We start from the raw sequence: 19,895 nt of genomic DNA on the forward strand, positions 1-19,895 counted from the left end.
GCAGCAATTATACAATGTAGCCACTTAGTCTCTCTGTTCTGTTACTAGTCCACCAGCAAGATTTTTGTTTCAGCCAGAAAGATGGCTCTTTTTTTTTTTGCGGTACGCGGGCCTCTCACTGTTGTGGCCCCTCCCGTTGCGGAGCACGGGCTCTGGACGCGCAGGCTCAGTGGCCAAGGCTCACGGGCCCAGCCGCTCCGCGGCATGTGGGATCTGCTCAGACTGGGGCATGAACCCGTGTCCCCTGCATCGGCAGGCAGACTCTCAACCACTGCGCCCCCAGAGAAGCCCAAGATGGCTCATATTTTAAGCACCAGTTTAGCAGGGGCTGGGCTGCCTTTGGGTGATTCAAAGAGTCATTTGAAGCTCTGCTGTGACACATACCAGATGATTTTAACAACCTTCCCATCACGTGGCCTCGGTGCAAGATGGAAAAACACCACAATGATACCTGACAGTCAGTAACAAAGCTCTCGCAGGAGGCTGTGGAGGGGGAGTTGCATTCTAAAGCTCTTCTCAGCAAGTCTGCACCGGGGGTGGGAGCTCAGCAGCCCTCCCAGGAAAATGAAATCTTTTTGATAGTTGACAATGAGTCACTGAAGATGTTGCTGTTCTTCCTTGGCGTTCACAGATATGTGGCCTAAGCCATACTTGTCTGTGCTTTCCTCCACCCCTCATTCATTTGTTCAACAAATGCGGAGTGCCTACTAGTACCAGGCCTGTGCTAGAGGCTTTGGATATAGCAGTGAATAAGGAGGAGAGTAAACGAGTGTACAAATAAACAAAAAGGATGATTCTAGTGATAAATGCTATGAAGCGAATAAGTAAAGTGGTGTGACAGAGAATTCTAGGGGTGGGTGTCAGGCTGCTTTGGAGAGGGTGTGCCGGGAAGGCCTGAGGAGGGGACATTTGGAGATTGAGATGAGAGTTCCTCTGGCAGAGGGTAAGTACAAATAGGAATGAGATGAGGAGGAACTTGGCATTATTTGAGGAACACAAAGGAAGCTAGTATGGCTACAACTGTGCTATGCAGAGTTCTGCACAAGATAAGGAACAGTCTGCGACAGGATAAGGAGCTTGCACCAGATTGTAAGTCTGTGCACCCTTTCCTTCTCAAGAAAGACTTACTATATTAAAAAAAAAAGTTAAATAAAGAACATGCTTAGTAACACAGTTGCTTTAAAATCCGGATCAGGTTTTTTTTTAAAAAATTTATTTGTTTTTGGCTGCGTTGGTTCTAAGTTGCTGCGCATAGGCTTTCTCTAGTTGCGGCAAGCGGGAGGTATTCTTCGTTGCGGTGCTCGGGCTTCTCATTGCAGTGGCTTTTCTTGTTATGGAGCACAGGCTCTAGGCACGTGGGCTTCAGTAGTTGTGGTGCACAGGCTCAGTAGTTATGGCTCGCGGGCTCTAGAGTGCAGGATCAGTAGTTGTGGCGCATGGGCTTAGTTGCTCCACAGCATGTGGGATCTTCCCGGACCAGGGATCAAACCCATGCCCCCTGCATCGGCAGGCGGATTCTTAACCCCTGCGCCACCAGGGAAGTCCCTGGGTCAGGTTTTTTATCTCATTGCAACAGGCAACAAAAAAATCCTCAGACTAAGACCAGTCCATGGACTACACTTTATCACTGGTTTGGAGTGTAGTGAGAGAGAAGGGCAGGATGGGAGGGTTTGGTTATAGAGGTGGGCAGAGCCACATTAGGCCCAGGTGGACAAGTGAAGGTCAACTCTTCACTAAAATGCAATAAAATGCATGTAAAAAAGTCAAGTGACTTCTTCAGACACTTAATGAGAGTTTCAGCGTTTGAAATGGTACTTAGAGAACAACCACGCTGTCATCCATCAGCTGACTCAGGAATTCAGACATTTGCTTATGCATGCCAGCTTCAGACTGTGTAATTCAGAATCACATCTCAGGAGGTGTGTATAGCATGATCCAGGCGTGTGTGCATTCTGCAAATGCCAAGAGCCAGTGGCTGAGGTGGAACACCAGTAGCCCATGTTTTGTTTGATCCACACAACATTACTGGGTAAAAAAATCAAATTAACTGCCAACGTTTAAAAAACTTGACAGCTGGGCTTGTATTCCCACAAGGGAGACTCTTAGAAGGGGAATGGGCTTACCCAGTACCTGCCACCACTTCGTATCTTCTGCCTGACTTGTATGTTAATTGTGGGTTATGCTATACTAACGAATGACTGAAGAATCTCAGTGGCTGACTAGAAAGGTTCATTTCTGGCTCACACTGCATGCCCAGTGTGGGTCGACTGAGGTTCGTCTTCACTGCAGGCCAGGGAGCATTCCCTCTGTGGAGCAACTCTGGTGTTGAAGTAAGAGGAAAGGGAGCATGAAGAAAAGTACACTATCTACATGGCCTTGAATGGGTTACGGTTTCACAGGCTTTTCCTTAGATGCTCATTATTTACTTGCTTTCAGCTCCACCTGGCAAGGCGCACCAACCACGACGGCAGCGTTAGTGAGCCAGGCTGGGAGGCAGCTCTAGCACTGCTCTTTATTGCACTCAAGCATTGACTTCCAGAGGGTGGGATGTATGCCCAGACTGCGCATCAGTGTGTATTGCAGCATCGCTGGGTTCTGGCAAGACGACCATAAAGAACAATAAGTGATGAGGCCTGTGAAAGGTATTTATTATACCCTCTATGCATCCAGCTTTGCTCTTGGGACTGTGGAAAACACAGTCCTTGTTCTTGGAAGTGCCAGATGCCCAGAGGAACCATCAAGGATGTAGACTCAATGAGTGCTGGGTACTCACGGGGTACTCGTTTAGTTCACCTGAGCTACCAGCGTGGGTTGGCATCAGCGGGGGAGGCTTGGTGAGGCCGTCAGAATTAGGGGGGACTTGACGTAGGGAAGGTAAAGAACACGGAACATGAGTTGAAAGTTTCAACTGTTTTCACCTAAATTTAGAATCTTTGGAAGCAAGATGGCTTGTATTCTCTTGTAGAGTTTTAAAAATACCTTTGAAATGTTTTAAAGTTTTCTACCGAAATTGATACTTTTGTCAGGCTGGAGTCTCACTTAACTGTGAAGAGCAGGTGTGCGCAGGGGCTGCCTGAGCAGCATGGGCCGTTCCTCTCCATCCGTCATGGCCTGCCCTGTTCTCCGGCATGCACTGTTGCGGAGGGGCTGCTAGGAGTTTTGTTTCCACAAGTCATTCCAGGGCTTCCTTTCCCGAGGAGCCCTAGATTTAGATTTCACACAGAAGCTACTTATGTCCTCCTCATTTTGAAGGCAGTGGGCAGGAAATTGATGTATCCTGTCCCCAGGAGAGCACCTGAAAAGTGGCAGGCAGTGACTACACGTTGTTGAATGAGATGGATGGGTGGATTTGGAGAAGCACATGATTCATCTTCCTCTTCCCAGTCACTCAGTCTTCTATTCCATCTTCTTATTGGCCCTGAGACAGGATGAAAATGAGGTAGATGTTTGGCTTGCCGTAAAGAAGGAAGAATTTAAACAGGCTCTCATCAATTTGCCTTCTTCTCCTTCCTCCCATTAGCTCAGAGACTGGGGATAGAAATGAATAAAGTAGATTGAGTTTTAGAAGCTATAGGGTAAGGAGGGACGGTGGTGAACAGTAAAACACAGGTTGTCCAAAGGAGGCAGGCGTGGTTCAGCTCTACCTGGTTGTTGTCCTAAGGCATTTCAGGAACAGCATTGTCACTTCTTCAGATCTTAAAAAGAAGCTGAAATCCCCTTTTCATCTACAGTCTCCTGATTTTTTAAAAATGTTGGTGTATTTCAAACTCTTTGTGGTCCAAACAAAGCATTGCTGTAGGCTGGATTTGGTCCAGGGGCTTCTAGGGTGTCATTTCTGGACCTCCGGTCCTTTACGGGCCTAACGCTTAGCAACGCTGAGGTGGAGCTCTTGAGGTGGTCAGACTTTTTAAAACTTTTGGATATTATGTCTGAAAGAGAGGAGGCTCAGCTGACTTTTTTAATAGAGACGAGGGTTCATGATGGGTTCTCCACTCTCTCGCCTGGTTTCTCAGTGGCCTGTCAGTGAGGAGGACTAAAGCCCGTGGCCGTGGGAGAGATGCTAATTCAGCAGTGTGTCGGACATGCTGTTTGCTTACGAGGTAAACCCAGGTATTTAAGACTTTGTGGCTAACAAGGGGATTGTGCACCTGGAAAGGGCTAGTGCAGGACGGTGACACAAGTCAGTCCTTGGTGAGTTAAGTCATTAGAATCAACAACAGTGTTTTCTTTTGATTCACAGCTTGCTTGAACCTGTAAAGGAAGTGGTGCACAAGATGGTGCCCAGAGTAACATTTCCCATTTACTGTTCCTTGCCCTTTGACATTCGTCGATGGATTCATTCATGTACTCAGTGCGTGTTTTTTGAGTACCTATGTATGAGGTGTCAGGCAGTATTCTAGGTTTTGTGGATACAGCAGAGAACAAAACAAAGTCCCTCCCTTCAGAGTGCTGTGCAGTGTGGTGTGAGGACCTGGTGGTGTGCCTCACATGCTGGAACTCTTTTGAAAAGCTGGCAAATCATCATTCCTTCCCAGCTCTCAGAATTACGCCCTTGCTTGAGTTAGATGTCAGGAGAAAAGTGGCAGTTGAGGATGGCGGGGGAAATTAGGCCAGGAGATCACCTGTTTTTCTGGATGTCCACAAGATGTTCTAAGGTGGTCCTGGAGAAAAAGCCCTAATAGTCCTTGCGTCTGGGGTGCCTCCTGTGGCCCAGTGGTTCCTCACTCCTTTCGAACCCCCTGAGGGTATTCATCTCTGCTGTGCTTGGGAACACCTCTGGAATTGGTGAGGAGTCTCAGGATGTCCTGTTGGAAATGCAGCCCTCAGGGTGTTTATTCCTTAACACAGGAAGCACCAAGGGATAATTTCTTCACTGCAGGTTCACCTAGTTGTCGTTATCATTCGTAGCCGTCAGTCATTGAGTGTAGCAGATATAATGGCAATTTTCTTTTTGCTCCTATGTTGAACTGTCTGCATTTAATTCTCTTGAAAAAAGGGAAAGCTATTGGGCCTGTTACTAAGAATGCTCGTCCGAGACCACTCTGTTATTTATTGACTGATTTTGTATTGGTGCATGGTTAGCCGGATAACCTTTTGTCTCTGTTATTGAAAGAACTCTTGTAAAGTTGGCCTCGAATCCCAGGGTTGGAAATGTTTACTTATGGCCTGCTGATGATTAATTCGTGAAAGAGAAGCAGTACCATATGACCAGGAAACCACACACCTTTTAATATGCCAGGGCCTCTTTAACAGATCAAGAGCATCCACAAGCAGACAACTTTCTGTTTGTTTATTTGCCCTGGAAAAAAACACGTCTTGATGGGATCTCAGGATGGTACCAAAATGAACATGGTGGAACATCAGGAGGCCAAGGCAGAATTTATTAATAGAAGGCTGGCTGCTTGTGTGTTCAGTGAAGTAGATCCCTCTTAGAAATGGTGAAATAACCCTGCACAGTATATTGCCATAACTTGGCAATACAATAATGATAATACCTTTAAATGTAAGAAACTCAGGAGTTTGGTAGGATTATAAAATTGAAAAACACAGCAAATATCAGAATCTGTCAATCACAGTTCATTTTTTTTAACAGCAATGTAAATCAAGGAAAGCTAAAATACATTTTCATAAGCTAGCAGGCTGAAGACTGTATACAACGCATGCCCGCATTCAGTCCATGCACACATATATAAATATATACATATACCTATGTATATGCAAATAAAATCGTGATTATCCTACTTTGGATACTTCCCTTTTTGAGTAAATTTATGAACTTTTGCTTGGCCTGAAGTTTAGCCCATCACGTGTCCCTAAAGTCAAATTTTCAGGTATATAAACATAACAACCATTTAATACCCAAACAAGTACACTTCACTGAATTTCTAGTTCAGGGTAAATACCTTTCTGTCAAGGACTGTGAGTCAGAAATTCATAACACTTAGATGGGAAGTTAGGATACCTGGATTTTAAAAAATCTTCCTGGGGTCTCGGTTTGCTCATCATAAGATGATTTTGATGCTGGGCTGAGGGCGCCCAATGAATATCTTTTTATTGGGGATGCCGTGCAAATGCAGTCTAGCCCCATTCTTTACGCACAGTAGATTCCCTATACATGTGTTCTGCATTGATACTGAAACCTGACTGGGAACAACTTGTCCCGTTTGGCAATAATCCTAAATGACAGAAAACCTGTGACATTGCTGGATGGCTCTAAGCACCCACTGAATATTTATACAGGGACGATTACTATCAAAGACAGTATCTACTTCATAAAGTTGTTATGAGGACTGAGTTAATAAACGCAACATACTTAGAATCGTCTGGCATTCTGTGAGCATTCCAGTTGCAGCAATGGTGATGACAGTTGCTCCTACCACCATTACTATATGCCAGGCTCTGGGCTAGAATAAAAATGAAAACAGACACGGTCTCCGCCTTGTTGAGTTCATCATGTAGTGTGTGATCACAGACTCCAGCACCTACAGGCCAGCCAGGGCACTCACAGTGTGAGAAGTGGGGACGGGACTGGGTGCCTGGAGACCCCAGGCCTGGCTGGAGCGGGCAGGGGCAGTGTGGCCCAGCAGGTTGGGCCTTCTGGCAGTGAGACTTGTGGTTGCTAAATCTTGCTTTTCAAGAGAAGTTAGAAATTTGGGTTATTATGTGAAATCTCCCAGCTCACAAGCACGGACAGTGAATGTCAATTTAAAAACGATTGCTTTATGGGCTACAGACAACTGCTGTCTGAATGGTTCCTGGAAGTGCTCTTTTACAACTTCTGTACGTGCCAGCTGTTACAGCCCCAATTCTCCACGTTTTGGGGGGGCAGCTCATACCAGCTGTGGGCAAAGATCACTTGTCAGTCAGTCTGTAATTGTTGGCTTCTCAATGAAATGCACAGAATTTGTGTTAAGTTGGGAGTTGGCAGGGCAGGACTGAATGTTGGGGACTATCTCTTTAGTGACCACAGAGGCAGAGGCATGAAACGGGCTGGTGAGGAAGACGGCTGCGGCCAAGTGACAAGCAGTTAAGACAATTACCTTTTGCCAGAGAACACAAGGACACTGTAGAGCACAGATAGGTGAAGAGTTTAACACAATTTATTTTATGCTTAAATAATCGACTAGGTCATCCAGTGTATGGTTTCTCATACATATGTCATTAGAGCTATGTGTCAATAAATGCTGATTTTATATGAATATAATCAACAAATTAAAGAATTTCACCAAAACCCAAATAAAAATGCCCTTTAAAACACAGCAGCCTTATTAACCTAATATGACATGGCTAGAATGGTTACAAATGATTGGCTTACTGAAAGGTGTCTACATCTTACAGCCAGTACACGATACAGGAATAAGTTTACAGCGTGCTGCCATTCTACTAGCTAAGAATTTCTGTGCAGTCCACTGAAAATACCCCTGACAGGGGCCTCTTATGAGCACCATCCACCTCTAAAGCGGCAAGCATTACCCTTTTAAGCACTACCAGCACCCCCCTCCCCCTAAAGCAACTACCGTATAGGGTTTTTTTTTTCATTTTTAGGTCATTTCATTGAAAAATTGGCAATAGCAACAAATATTAGATGAAGGGCTTTGTGTTTACAGATAAAATCTTCTGTGTTGCAGTATACTGTAGTGTTTGCAAAATTGGAAAAGATTTAATCAAAATAAGGTGATACACATGCATCAAAATATTAGTATTCTGAAGAAAAATTTTTTTCACAGAACTACAGAATTCCTCATTTTGGGAATTATTTAAATTTGCAGCAGATTTTAAAGATTTGTTTTTTTAAAATCAAGCTAGCAGTTTTGCGTATACAAACATTATAATTGCTAATATACAAGAATCGGTGAAGATCCCCCTACCCATCACCCCTCCTCCTTCTTTTGGGGTGAAGTCACTTGAGACCCCCGTTATGTTAAATGCATCTGCAATATTCTCTTTGTGTTCTAAGAGGCAGTGCCTTATTGACATTTATTCCATTTTTTCTGTTAGAATTTATACAGTGTTATTATTTACAGCAAAACTATAGATGTTTTAAAAAAGAAACAAATAGTGTTTATACCCTGACAGTTTGGGTCCAAGAAAAATAAGGCGAGCTGTTGTGGATTTTTAGTAATTTTAGTGTTTCTCCATGATTTGATCATTCCATCTCCTTCTGTCTCTTCTGGCGGCAGGAATTTCTTCCTTTTGTAAATGACACCAAATTACTTGAGATAAACTGGTAACAGCATGGCTTCTCGTATATACACTGCATTGCTAATTGCACACGTGCCAATCCTGGGAATGAAAGTGAATTTTCATGCTCTGTAAATTGGCTCATGCTAAATTAAAATGTGGGTGGTTTTCTTTTCCTTTTTTTCTTTGTGCATAAAAAAAAAATCATGCCATTAATGTGTGGAAGCAGCAAACACACACACCCTTCTCCGTAAATTTTTACTTCCTGCTGACTTATCTTCCATGAATTTCTCAATACTGGCAATAAAAACAATATGATCCTGTGGATAGAGAAACAATAGGTGGTGAGTTTAGCTTTTTCCCCCCCTTCCTTTTATTTATTTATTTATTTTAAAGAACTTGCCAAAATCTTCCTTGCCATTCAGCAGAAATGCCTCAGAGAATGGGGGCCCTCGACTTCTTAATGGCGTGGTTTAACATACTTTTGACTGAGGCGATTTGCTAGATGCCTCAGGGAACAAAGCCCTGAAGTGTGCTAGAAAGCTCTTGGAAGGCAATGACCTTCTCTGGGTGACCCTGTCCCCTCCACAGAAGATCGTTTCCCGTATTAGGGGTTTCAGGGATGGAGTCGGAAAGATCCTCTTCTAGTTCTGAAGTCTCTGACGCTCAGGTCACTCACTCAGGTACTGGGGAAAGCCATTTGCAGACCTCTGGGCCTCAGTCTTATCTGTGAAGTAAGGAGGCTGACAAAGGTGCTCTGAGATTTCCATCCAAATGTCTGGGGTTTTCAAGGGCACACGGGGCCAGGGGTACGGAGTCAGGATGCAGCATCTCGGTCATGCCTCTGTGTTGTATAATAAACCTCTCACCCTGCAAAATGCAGCCTTTCAAGAAGGGAGAACAGTGTCCTTACTTCATTTACTATGAAATTGCTTTTCCATATGCAAATTCAAATGAAAGACTATCTTCTGCCATTGCAAAGAATACCTTCCCTTCTCCTGCCTCATGTCAGTCATGACAGGATAAATCAATTTTATTTGAGCTTTTTCATGGACACTCCACTAAGAACATCTTGCCCTACTGGATAATACCTGCATAAAGTTATCAGTGTTTCAGAGCCAGTCTTAATAAGTCAAAATAAATCAACATCCTTTGGCAGAGGTTTTCATACTCTTGTGCAGTATTGTTCTTGGTAGGAACTCCTCCTCCATAAAACAAAGTTCTTCCTTCGTATGTCCCTTCCTCCCCAGCAGTGTGAAAGGGTGACACCTGAATGCCTGCCCGAGAACAAGACATAGGCCCTAGAGAAAAGGCGAGTCAGGCAAGATGAATTTTGGGAACAACCCTGTTCACTCCCATACATGCAACAGACTATTTTTGCAGGTCCAGGAGAACCTCTAGAATTCTGCTTCTGTTGGGGCCTAAAAGTGTTCTCAGTGACCTTGAGGTTGCTTACTTACCCCAGACAAGTTTCTTTCCCTTTACGTGGGTCACCCAGGCTACCTTGGCTTCTGTAAACATGTTAGTACAGCACTTCCTCTGTCTGCCCCACCGTGGTCCTGCCTTCCTTTTTTGTATTAAAAGTGGCACTGACCTCCATGCCCCAGGTCACTAAAGCTTGGAGCCAAGAATATCAAAGTATCAATTCCTTCTGGGGTGATTTCAACACCTGCCCCACTCCCATGACTCTGCAGAGGTTCCAGAGAAGGAAAGTGACTCATTTGGGCAGGCCATGTCCCAGAGAATGTGCAAATCCGAGTAAGAAGATCAGGATTTTCTCACCTCTGCTTTTACCATCTATTCCTAACCTTCCAGGCACCAGGCTTCTCAGACGCGCCTATGATAATGTTACCCTGGTGATCTCACTTTGTTTTCTTAGGGAGAATTCTTAGCAATTTTTTTCTAATTGACCCTCCCTCCAACTTTTTACAGCTTAACTGATATATCATTTATATACCATATCATTCATCTATTATATATAGCTTGATAATTTTTAGTAAATGTATATAGATGTGCAGTCATCACTACAGCCCAGTTGAACTTTTTTTGTTTTGCTTCATCTTCCAAAAACCAGTCCAGCTTCCCAATTAATCTTGCAATAAGAAGCAAGGTCTTTCTCTTAGCACCTCAATGCACGCGAACATTATCTTTCTAGAAATAGTGGATATGTTTCTATAATTAAAAAAAACTATTATGCCCATTTATATTCAGGTATAATGTGGGTGATAGTTTAAAAGGTTGGGTGTTACTTGCCCTTATAAATCTCTCTTGTTCTTGGTCACGCAATCAGGGTGTGTAGGCCCCAGCTACACGGGGTGCAGGAAGGTTATTCACTGGGCAAAAGCCTATACCAAGTACAGTGTTGCACAAAAAGCATGAGCGCTTTGGCTGACTGGCTGTGGACCTGTTACAGAATACTGACAAGTGTATAAACTGTGATGAGATTGCCATCTGATGGAAAGGTGCAAGGGCAGGATCCATCAAGATGACATTTCAGAAATAGAATTTGAGTCATCTTCTCTTTCCGGGTTTAGACAGTGGATCTGAGAGAGAAGCATTTGCATGGAGGAATCTGTCTGTCCTTGGGTTTTCATGCTTTTCAAACCCAAATGTAGTGGAAAACAAGGCAGAAAACCAATCGTTCCATTTAGTCATTTCACTATACATTTTTTAAAATTTTAAGAAACATTTAAAATATAGAAAAACAGCTATTCATCGGATTCTCATGGTTATATTTCAGGTTATATTTCACAGATGAATGTTGTACTTTCCATGTCACATTTTCAAGTCAGCAATATATTTAGGTTAAAACCAACCTTTCCTCTATAGGTTCACATACTGGTGGTATTTAGCCCCTAGTGGCTAGCTAAAACAAACCCACCAACAACCCCCCCCCCCCCGCTCCACACACACCCCCTTACGCCTTTAGCGCTCTGCAGTTCATCCCAATAAACCTTTTCATGCTTAATGACCATACTCTCCACTGAAAAGCACTGTTTGACAATCTCCACTGCTTCTCAAACTTGGGTACACATTAGAATTATCTGGGGAGATTTAAAAAATCCCAGTGTCCAGGCCACTTCCCTTACCAGTTTATTTAGAATTTCTTGGGGTGGTGCCCAGCATCAAACACTTAAAAAAGAAAACCAAAAAACCTCTGTAGATGATTCCGATGTTCGGCCAAGATTAAGGGCCAGTGATACATTCTGGAGCAGCACTTCCCAAAGCTTAAAGTGCATACGTATCACCCCGGGATCTTCAAATGTGGATGCTGGTCGAGGAGTCAGGGTGAGCCCAGAGATGCTGCGTTTCTAACAAGACTCCCAGGTGATGGCGATACTGCTGGTCCACAGACCATACTGGAGGGTCTAGAGGATCTAGACTACAGGCCAGTCATCAGCCCGTTGGTTTCTAACTTCCTTTTCTTTGCTCACGATTTCATTATCCACTTATAATCCCCTGCTGTCATCTTCATTTACCTCTAACTTCTCTTTACTCTTCAGGTGTGTTTCAAATGCCATCTCCTTGAAAGTGTGGTCTATCTTCTCCCTAGTGAGATCCACCTTCGCAGGCTCTTTTTTTTTTTTTTTAATATTTATTTATTTATTTGGCTGTACTGGCATGCAGGATCTTTAGTTGCATGCAGCATGTGGGCTCTACTTCCCTGACCAGAGATCAAACCCAGTCCCCCTGCATTGGGAGCGCAGAGTCTTAGCCACTGGACCACCAGGGAAGTCCCTGTAGGCTCACTCTTACTCATCTTTAAAGACTTAGCTGTGTTATGCCCTAAGGAAAGTCTTTTCTGATATGCCTTCCCTATAGCCCACTGAGAACAGAGAATTTGTTATTCTAGTTCTCTTCCTAACCCACCTCTCTCTTTCCTTTCCTTCTCCTTTTCTCTCTCTCTTCTTAAGGAAGTCATGGAGCTAAAAACATTTTTTCCTAAGCATTAATTCTAACTACTTTATGTAATCATAATAAACTACTGCACCATTTAAAAATAATTCCCAGTTTGTGTAGATTTGTTCTTCAACTAATACCAATAAGTGGGACTTAATTTTTGTTTGTTCTTTTCTAGTGACTTGTGATTAAAAAAATATCTGAGGTCACAGGGCCAGTTTTACAAAAATGAAAAGTAATTACTGGTAAAGTACTGATGTACATGTTGGCTATAGAAGAAAAATATAACCCTAATAAAGTTGTATAGTTAACTTAGTAGTACAACTAATAATGTTGTTATTATTAACAGGCACTGTTCTAAGGTGGAACTCATTTAATCCTAATAACAGCGAGGTACTATCTCTTCCATTTTACAAATAAGAAAATAGAGCCATACAGCTATTATACTGGTGGCACATTTAGTACATGGGCGAGCCAGAATTGGAAGTCAAGCCACCTGGCTCTAGACCCCTGCTTTTGGTTAATTAGGGATTTTTTTAAAGGGAAAGAAAAATGAAAAACACTACATAAAAACATTATCTACTTCAGATGGATTCTGGAAAAGATTCTGGAGGGCAGGGTCCTGAATCTGGAGTGAAGCAATTCAGACCATAGTTCTGACTTCCCGGAAGCAGAATCAGGAGGTCTAGGTCACAAACCGAACATGTCATTTATTAACTATAGCTTCGGCGATTTTGCTCTCTCTCCTTAGTAAAGAGGAATGAGAATACCTACTTTAATGATTTCCCAGGGCTACTGTGAGAAACGAGTCATAGGAAATAATTGAAAGTGTTCTGAATTATAAACCGACGTGACACGCAGAGGACTTCAGCGATGCTGCTGTCCCGACCTCTCCCACTGTTGTGCTCTAGCACACCTGGCGGCTGCTGCTCTGTCCACTGGCCTCCTGAATCCAGGCTCTTCGGGTGCTAGTCTCGGCTCTTGTCTCACCTCTCTCTTTTTAAAAAATCTACATCATTTTTAAAGAATTGAAGTAGAGTTGATTTACAATCTTGTGTCAGTTTCACGTGTACAGCACAGTGATTCAGTTATACATACACATATATTCTTTTTCAGATTCTCTTCCATTGCAGGTTATGACAAGCTATTAAGTAGAGTTCCCTGTGCTATGCAGTAGGTCCTTGTTGTTTACCTGTTTTATATACAGTGGTGTGTATATGTTCATCCCAAGCTCCTGATTTATCTTCCTGCCCCCACCTCTTAGCACTACTAATAATAGCTGAATTTACTGAGGGCTTACTATGGGCTTGCCAGTCACTGTTAAGTGATTTACATGGATTCACTTGTTTAATTCTAACGACAGTTCTGTGAGATATGTTACTCTTATCCTAATAGAGGCGAGGAAATTAAGGCACAGAAATGAAATAAGCTGGCTAAGCTTACACAGCTAGTAAGCGTGTGATTTACGTTCACTCAGGCCACTTCTGTAACCACGTTAAGATTGCTAGCCCAGATTTCTCTTCCTCATCACTGACAAATATTTAAGGCACTACAGATTGACCTATTTCAGTCCCGAATTTTGTTTTCCTTTTCTTAGCTTCTATATTTTTGTTAGTAGTTACACACAGGATCACAACCCTCACTCCCTCTATGGAATTAATCTGGTTGTTATACTTCTGAAATGTCCCTCACATCAGCCCTCTCCTTTCTGTCGTCTCTGCCCAGGATCAGGCCCTCATCCTGTCTCATAACTGGGGTCCTCGTGTTCAAACTCTCCTCACCACTAACTCCCTCTCCTACCACTAGGGTTACCTAAATCCCAACTGACTGTATTATTCTCCTTCGACAACACTTCCAGTGGTACCTTACTGTCTCTGGGATAAAGGCCAAACTCCTGAGCATAGCACATATCACACTGCCCAGTCTTAAATCCTACCCTTTCTTCAAAAGCCAGTTCAAATATGCACTTCAAGAAGCTTTGCAAGATCTCCTCCATTGGTGTTTACTACATCTTCCAGTGGATTCTCCTAGCGATATTTTTATATCTTTTATCATAGCTCTGTGCTTTGATTTGTGTAACTTACTATCATGTTTGCCTCTTGGACTAGACTGTACAGTTATATACCCTCAAGTGAGTGGTGATGCTGGGGATAATGTCTTTTTTTTTTTTTTAATATATTTTTAAAAATTGAAGTAGAGTTGATTAACAATGTTGTGTTAGATTCAGGTGTACAGCAAAGTGATTTAGTTATATGTATATATATTCTTCTTCAGATTCTCTTCCCTTATAGGTTATTACAAAATACTGAGTATAGTTCCAGGTTCTATACAGTAGGTCCTTGTTGATTATCTATTTTATATACAGTAGTGTGTATATATCAATCCCAACCTCCTAATTTGTCCCTCCCCCTCTCCTCCCTTTGGTAACCATATGCTTGTTTTCTATGTCTGTGAGTCTCTGTCTTGGAAATAAGTTCATTTGTATCTTTTTTTTTTTTTTAAGAGTTCACATATAAGTGATATCATATGATATTTATCTTTGTCTGGCTTACTTCACTTAATATGATCATCTCTAGGTCCATCCATGTTGCTGCAAATGGCATTATTTCATTCTTTTTTTAATGGCTGAGTAATATTAGGATAATGTCTTCAATGCTGGACTCCCCCGACCACCTACACAGTGTGTGTCACAAACTAAGAAGTAAAGGGGCTCTAAATGTGCATGGTCAGTTATTTACAAAAGCTTATCAGCTAATCTGCATTATAGGAAAGTTTCTTTCATCCACTGATACTAAACTGCATGGATTAAAATATTTTGGGTAAAACCAAACAAATATACTAGAGGACCAGGGGCACAGGGGAAAAAATGAGCCAAGAACCAGCAGAAACAGTCCTGCACTGGGTTCCAATTTAGAATTATTATACACAGAATATGAGAGAACTACATTTATAATGCATAAAGGAATAAAAGTAAGATTAGAAATATCTTCAGAAAAGAATATGCTATGAAAAAAATTTAAAAGTATATACTAGAGGGCCGAGGCTGAATATGATTATAGATTAGAGGAGCTAGCACAGCTTGGAGATCTCTAGGAAGGAAGAGGTCAGAGGCAACCTTTTACAGCTCTCTATTCCTCTTCAAAATGTTGTTCTTTGGGGCTCGATCCTGAGCCCCTTCTTTGCTCACTTTCACTTTCTCCCTAGGTAATCACACCTATTCTCTGGTGTTCCCTTTCTCTGATATTCAGTATTCACCTCTTTAGTGATAACACTCACATTTTTATACGCCTAGTCCAACCTTTCCTCAAAGCTCCAGACTTGTGTATCGACAAAAGCCTGAGTGCTTGATATTCTTCTTAAAACCCATCCTGTTTCTTTTCCACCGCCCACCTGCTTACCCTTGAAACCTTGAGTCAAGGCATCATCCTTGACTCAACCCTTCTTCTCCATCCTAACCCCAAGCCATCAGATACTGTTGACTTTCCTAAAACTGCTGCCCAGGTCCTAGCCCTGCCACCATGGTGGCCTAGCTGGACTACAGCAATAACCTCCTAGCTCACCTCCTTCAGTTTATTCTTGTTTTCCCTCCAATCCTTCTCTACATAGCTGGTGTGCTTAAAAAAATAAGTAAAACATCAGGTCAGACTCTTGCTTGAAATCTTTCAAAGGCTTCACATTTTTTTTAGAATGAAATCCAAATCCTATATTCTGGCCTATGATGAGGCATTTCTCACTTCATCATGGGCCTGCCTCACCCCCCACCAGCTCATCAGGCTCTGTTACACTAATCTTCTTTCATTTCCTCAAACGTGTTAGGCCTTTTCCTGCCTCAGGGCTCTTGCACACTTTGTACTCTCTGCTGGAGTCCTCTTCTCCTTCTCCCCATTCTTTACATTGTTGGCACCACCTACGAGGTCTTAGCATAAATGTCATGACTTCCGAGGGACTTTCCCCAGCCCCCAAGTCTAAATATGTTTCTGTGCTACTCTTCCATTGGATCTTGGAGTTTGCATTTTTAGCCCTTAAACAATTCATGTTCCATCTCTTTCCCCCTTGCATGCTGAGAGATGCAGAAGGGCAGGGGCCGTGGAGGTTTTATTCACCACTGTATATTATTACTAGCCTTTTCGCTCTAAACAAGGTGGAAGGTCAAGTCCTTTTTTTTTTTCCAAACTGTATCCAGCTTTATTAAAGATACTTTTCATAAACAATCGTGGTATTTCAGGCAGGACATGGGCAGACAATCGTTAACAGTATACAACAACTTTCAAACTCCCTTTTGCAATGGACTACCAAAATCAGAAAGCCACTATAAAACCCCATGAAGCCTTCATGTGATGCTCTGAACAGGGGAAGTTTAGAGTGAGGGTTGACACTTCACATTTAGTATGTTGTTTAACAGCTTTCCACAAGCCGACCCTGACTTTCAGGAAATGGCAATGAAAATGGCAAAAGTATCAATCTGAAGATCCACAATCTAAAGAAGGAGCCGCTGCTCTTTTGAGGGACGCTATCTCAGTGGTGACAATGCAAAGTCCAGATTGCCTGACATACTGGTAACCAACTTTGGGAGGTCAGGTTCCAACAGGTCTCTGGGTTTAAGAGAGTCAAGTCTATGCTGAAGGTGGAGAGGGAGAAGAGGACATAAAGACTAATTTTAGTTTTTCCACACCACAAGGCGTTTGTGCCAAGGTGGCTACTGTGTGTCAACATCAAGGAACCCCTCCTTCCTGGGAACCAGGAGGAAGTCTCTCAAAACCAGACGGGAAAGGTGTTTCTTTCCCATGTCAATCCAGCTTCAGAGACAATCTATTAGTGACATGTGCTCTTCCCCCAAAAAACAACAACGAAGTGTTCTGTATGCTAACAACATAGCTTAAAAGAAAAAAAAGTAAAACAAAATTCTGCATTTTTATAAAACTTGATTAAAAAATAGTATTTCAAACTGTACAGTCACCAGAAGTACACAGTTGTCAAAAATGCACACTTGGCCTCTCCAGCACCCTCAGCTTTCTGTGCCTGGTCTGTTTCGGCATCTCCGTTTTCTGCAGGGTTATTCCCATCCTTGCCAGCATCAGCTTTCCCCCTTTTCCTTTTGGGTACTTTCTTTCCCTTCTTTGCAGGGGTCTTTTTAGGCTTGGGCTCTGGCTTTGGAGGAGCAGGTTTAGCAGATAACCTTGCAGGTCTTCTCTATGGTTCATCCTTCACCTTGGTTTTATCTCGTTTAGCATCCCCTTCAGCCTTTCTCTTGGGCATGGTGGTGACGGCGGCGGGACGTAGGCGCTGGACACGGGGATGCAGTGGCGCGCGGCTTTGGCCAGTGCAGGGGTCGCTCTCGCCTCTTCTTCACACTGCTGGCCAAGTCCTTTTTAGAAGGCGTGAATGAAATGAGTCAACTTTTTGGCCTCAGATAAAGTGTTTCCCCCGGCAAGCCTCGTGCTGTTGCTGCTGCTCTTGGCTTCCATGTGGCTGTGAGATCCTGAGCATTTCCCTAAAAGAGGTTTACAATACAGCTGTTCCAGTCTTTTCCAACGTGTGTCTGGGGTACCTCCGTTGTCACAGCCTCACTAATCAGCTAATGGTATTTTTGAAGGTTATGGCTATGAAGTTTTGCTTTATTTAAAAAAACTAAACCAAAAAACTGAGTACTTTCACTGTGTATTGTATGAAGAAATTAACTACAGTTTGCGTTTGTACGTACATTTGATTCAAAATTTGCTTTTAGGTTTCTGATAATCATCAAGTACTATTCAACTATTAATATGAGTAATAGTTAAGAGCTAGGCTCTGGTTAAGTTAAAATTTTATCCTTTTGCTCATTAACTATAGGACCTTGGGTAACTCATTTAATTCTTCTAAGCTTCAGTTTCCTTGTTTATTAAAAAAGAGATAATAGTACTTACGTTATAGCATTGTTTTGGGGACTATATGAGGTAATGTATGTAATGATCTTACCTAGTACCTGGCATACAGTAATCTTTTATAGAATATGACTATTATTATTATTATTCTAACTAATTTTAGAAAGACAGCTTAGTGGAATCGGACACTAGGTGAAGTGTCAATAATCTTGAGGCCAAGTCCTAGTTCTTCCAGTCACAGCTGTTTGAAAGAAGAAATGTCAGATGACCTCTCCAAGCCATAGTATCCTCATCTGTAAAAGGTAGCAATCAAAATCGGTCTCCTCTTCCTGGAGGCTTGTTTGAAGGATTAAATAAGACAAAAATGTAAATGCGTTTTATAAACTATAAATCACTATATATTACGTATAAATTTTATACTTATTTTAAGCCATCAGCTTTTCCCTTACATTAAAAATAGGATGGTTGTGACTCAGTATTAAAGAAAAGCAGGTATAGGGTTCAGATAGCTCAAAATTCAACTGGTTACAAAATGCAGAATAAAAATTTTGATGTCACCATCTGAGACTCAGTGAAACTGGGTCACATTCCATGTGCTTAGTTGTTCTTTAAAAAAAAAAGACAGTAGGGCCATAAGAACTTTCAATATACTTGCAAATTGATTTTTCCAGAGCACACATTCAGTGTCCTGGAATTCCAGGTAGTCTTCTTGGACTCATTTCCTAAATTCACTTATGAAAGGCAAATACCACCCTGGAGAGTAAAATGAGGCTTGCAGTCAAATCGCTGTTCTTTCCATCTGACACATTAAGTTTGCTTTATGCTGAAGCTATTTTCACATTCATATGAATTCTCCTAGTGAGTTTCTCTGTCCTTTGAGTGGTGTAGCAAGTGAGCCAAGGCCCTGCCAACTGCTTTACAGGGTGGATTATTTATCATCTTAAAGTCTCTTGTACATTTAGTGACCTAGTCATTTCTGTATTAATTCACTCTAAAGGCCCCTGGAAGCACAGCACTGTCATATATTTTTTGGTATCATTTATTCATAGATATTAGGTATATATTACTCTAGAAAAATGGCTCAGCTGGTGTCGATAACCTTTTTGGTTCTGTCCCACCCAGAGTCTGAGTCTATTACTGAACAAGTTGCTAAACTTTTAGGGGCATACTAAAGCTGACTGAAGTCTCTTCTAGGTTTTTTTTTTTTTTTTTGCGTTATGCAGGCCTCTCACTGTTGTGGCCTCTCCCATTGCGGAGCACAGGCTCTGGATGTGCAGGCTCAGCGGCCATGGCTCACGGGCCTAGCCGCTCTGTGGCGTGTGGGATCTTCCCGGACCAGGGCACGAACCCGTGTCCCCTGCATTGGCAGGTGGACTCTCAACTACTGCGCCACCAGGGAAGCCCTCTTCTAGTTTAATTTATCAGAATTGCTTAAACAGCAATTTAAGACTGCAAAATCATGCTTAGTGTTTTATTAATCTGCTGTATAGCCAAAGCAGTCTTGAGAAAGAAGGACAGAGCTAGAGTTATCATGCTCCCTGACCAGACTATACTACAAAGCTACAGTAATCAAAACAGGATGGTACTGGCACAAAAACAGACACATGGATCAATGCAACAGAATAGAGACCCCAGAAATAAACCCACACACTTATGCTCAGTTAATCTATGACAAAGCAGGCAAGAATATACAATGGAGAAAAGACAGTCTCTTCAATAAATGATGTTGGTAAAACTGGACAGCTACATGTAAAAGAATAATATTAGAACATTTTCTCACAACATATTAAAAAAAACCCCTAAAAATAGATTAAAGACCTAAAAGTAAGACTGGAAACCATAAAAGTCCTAGAAGAAAATATAGAATACTCTTTGACATAAATTGTAGCAATAGTTTTTTGGATCTGTCTCCTAAGGCAGAGGAAACAAAAGCAAAAATAAACAAATGGAACA

The 19,895-nt window shown here is 42.2% G+C and overlaps 1 protein-coding gene and 1 pseudogene across 2 annotated transcripts in view; both read right to left on the minus strand.

Annotated features, from left to right (window-relative positions):
* Window positions 1-7,089: 7,089 nt before the first annotated feature.
* Window positions 7,090-19,895, minus strand: part of ANK3 (ankyrin 3) — a gene marked incomplete at its 5' end in the record, with an annotated part of 329,024 nt that continues 316,218 nt past the window's right edge. Inside the window, 1 exon segment of the mRNA XM_082673732.1 lies at window positions 7,090-8,501.
* On the minus strand, window positions 16,285-18,271 carry LOC309834497 (non-histone chromosomal protein HMG-17-like; annotated as a pseudogene). Its single transcript has one exon. The product of its transcript is annotated as a non-histone chromosomal protein HMG-17-like (transcript).

Source organism: Grampus griseus, assembly GCF_964374135.1.
Source record: "Grampus griseus genome assembly, chromosome: 16".
Taxonomy (NCBI): Eukaryota; Metazoa; Chordata; class Mammalia; order Artiodactyla; family Delphinidae; genus Grampus; species Grampus griseus.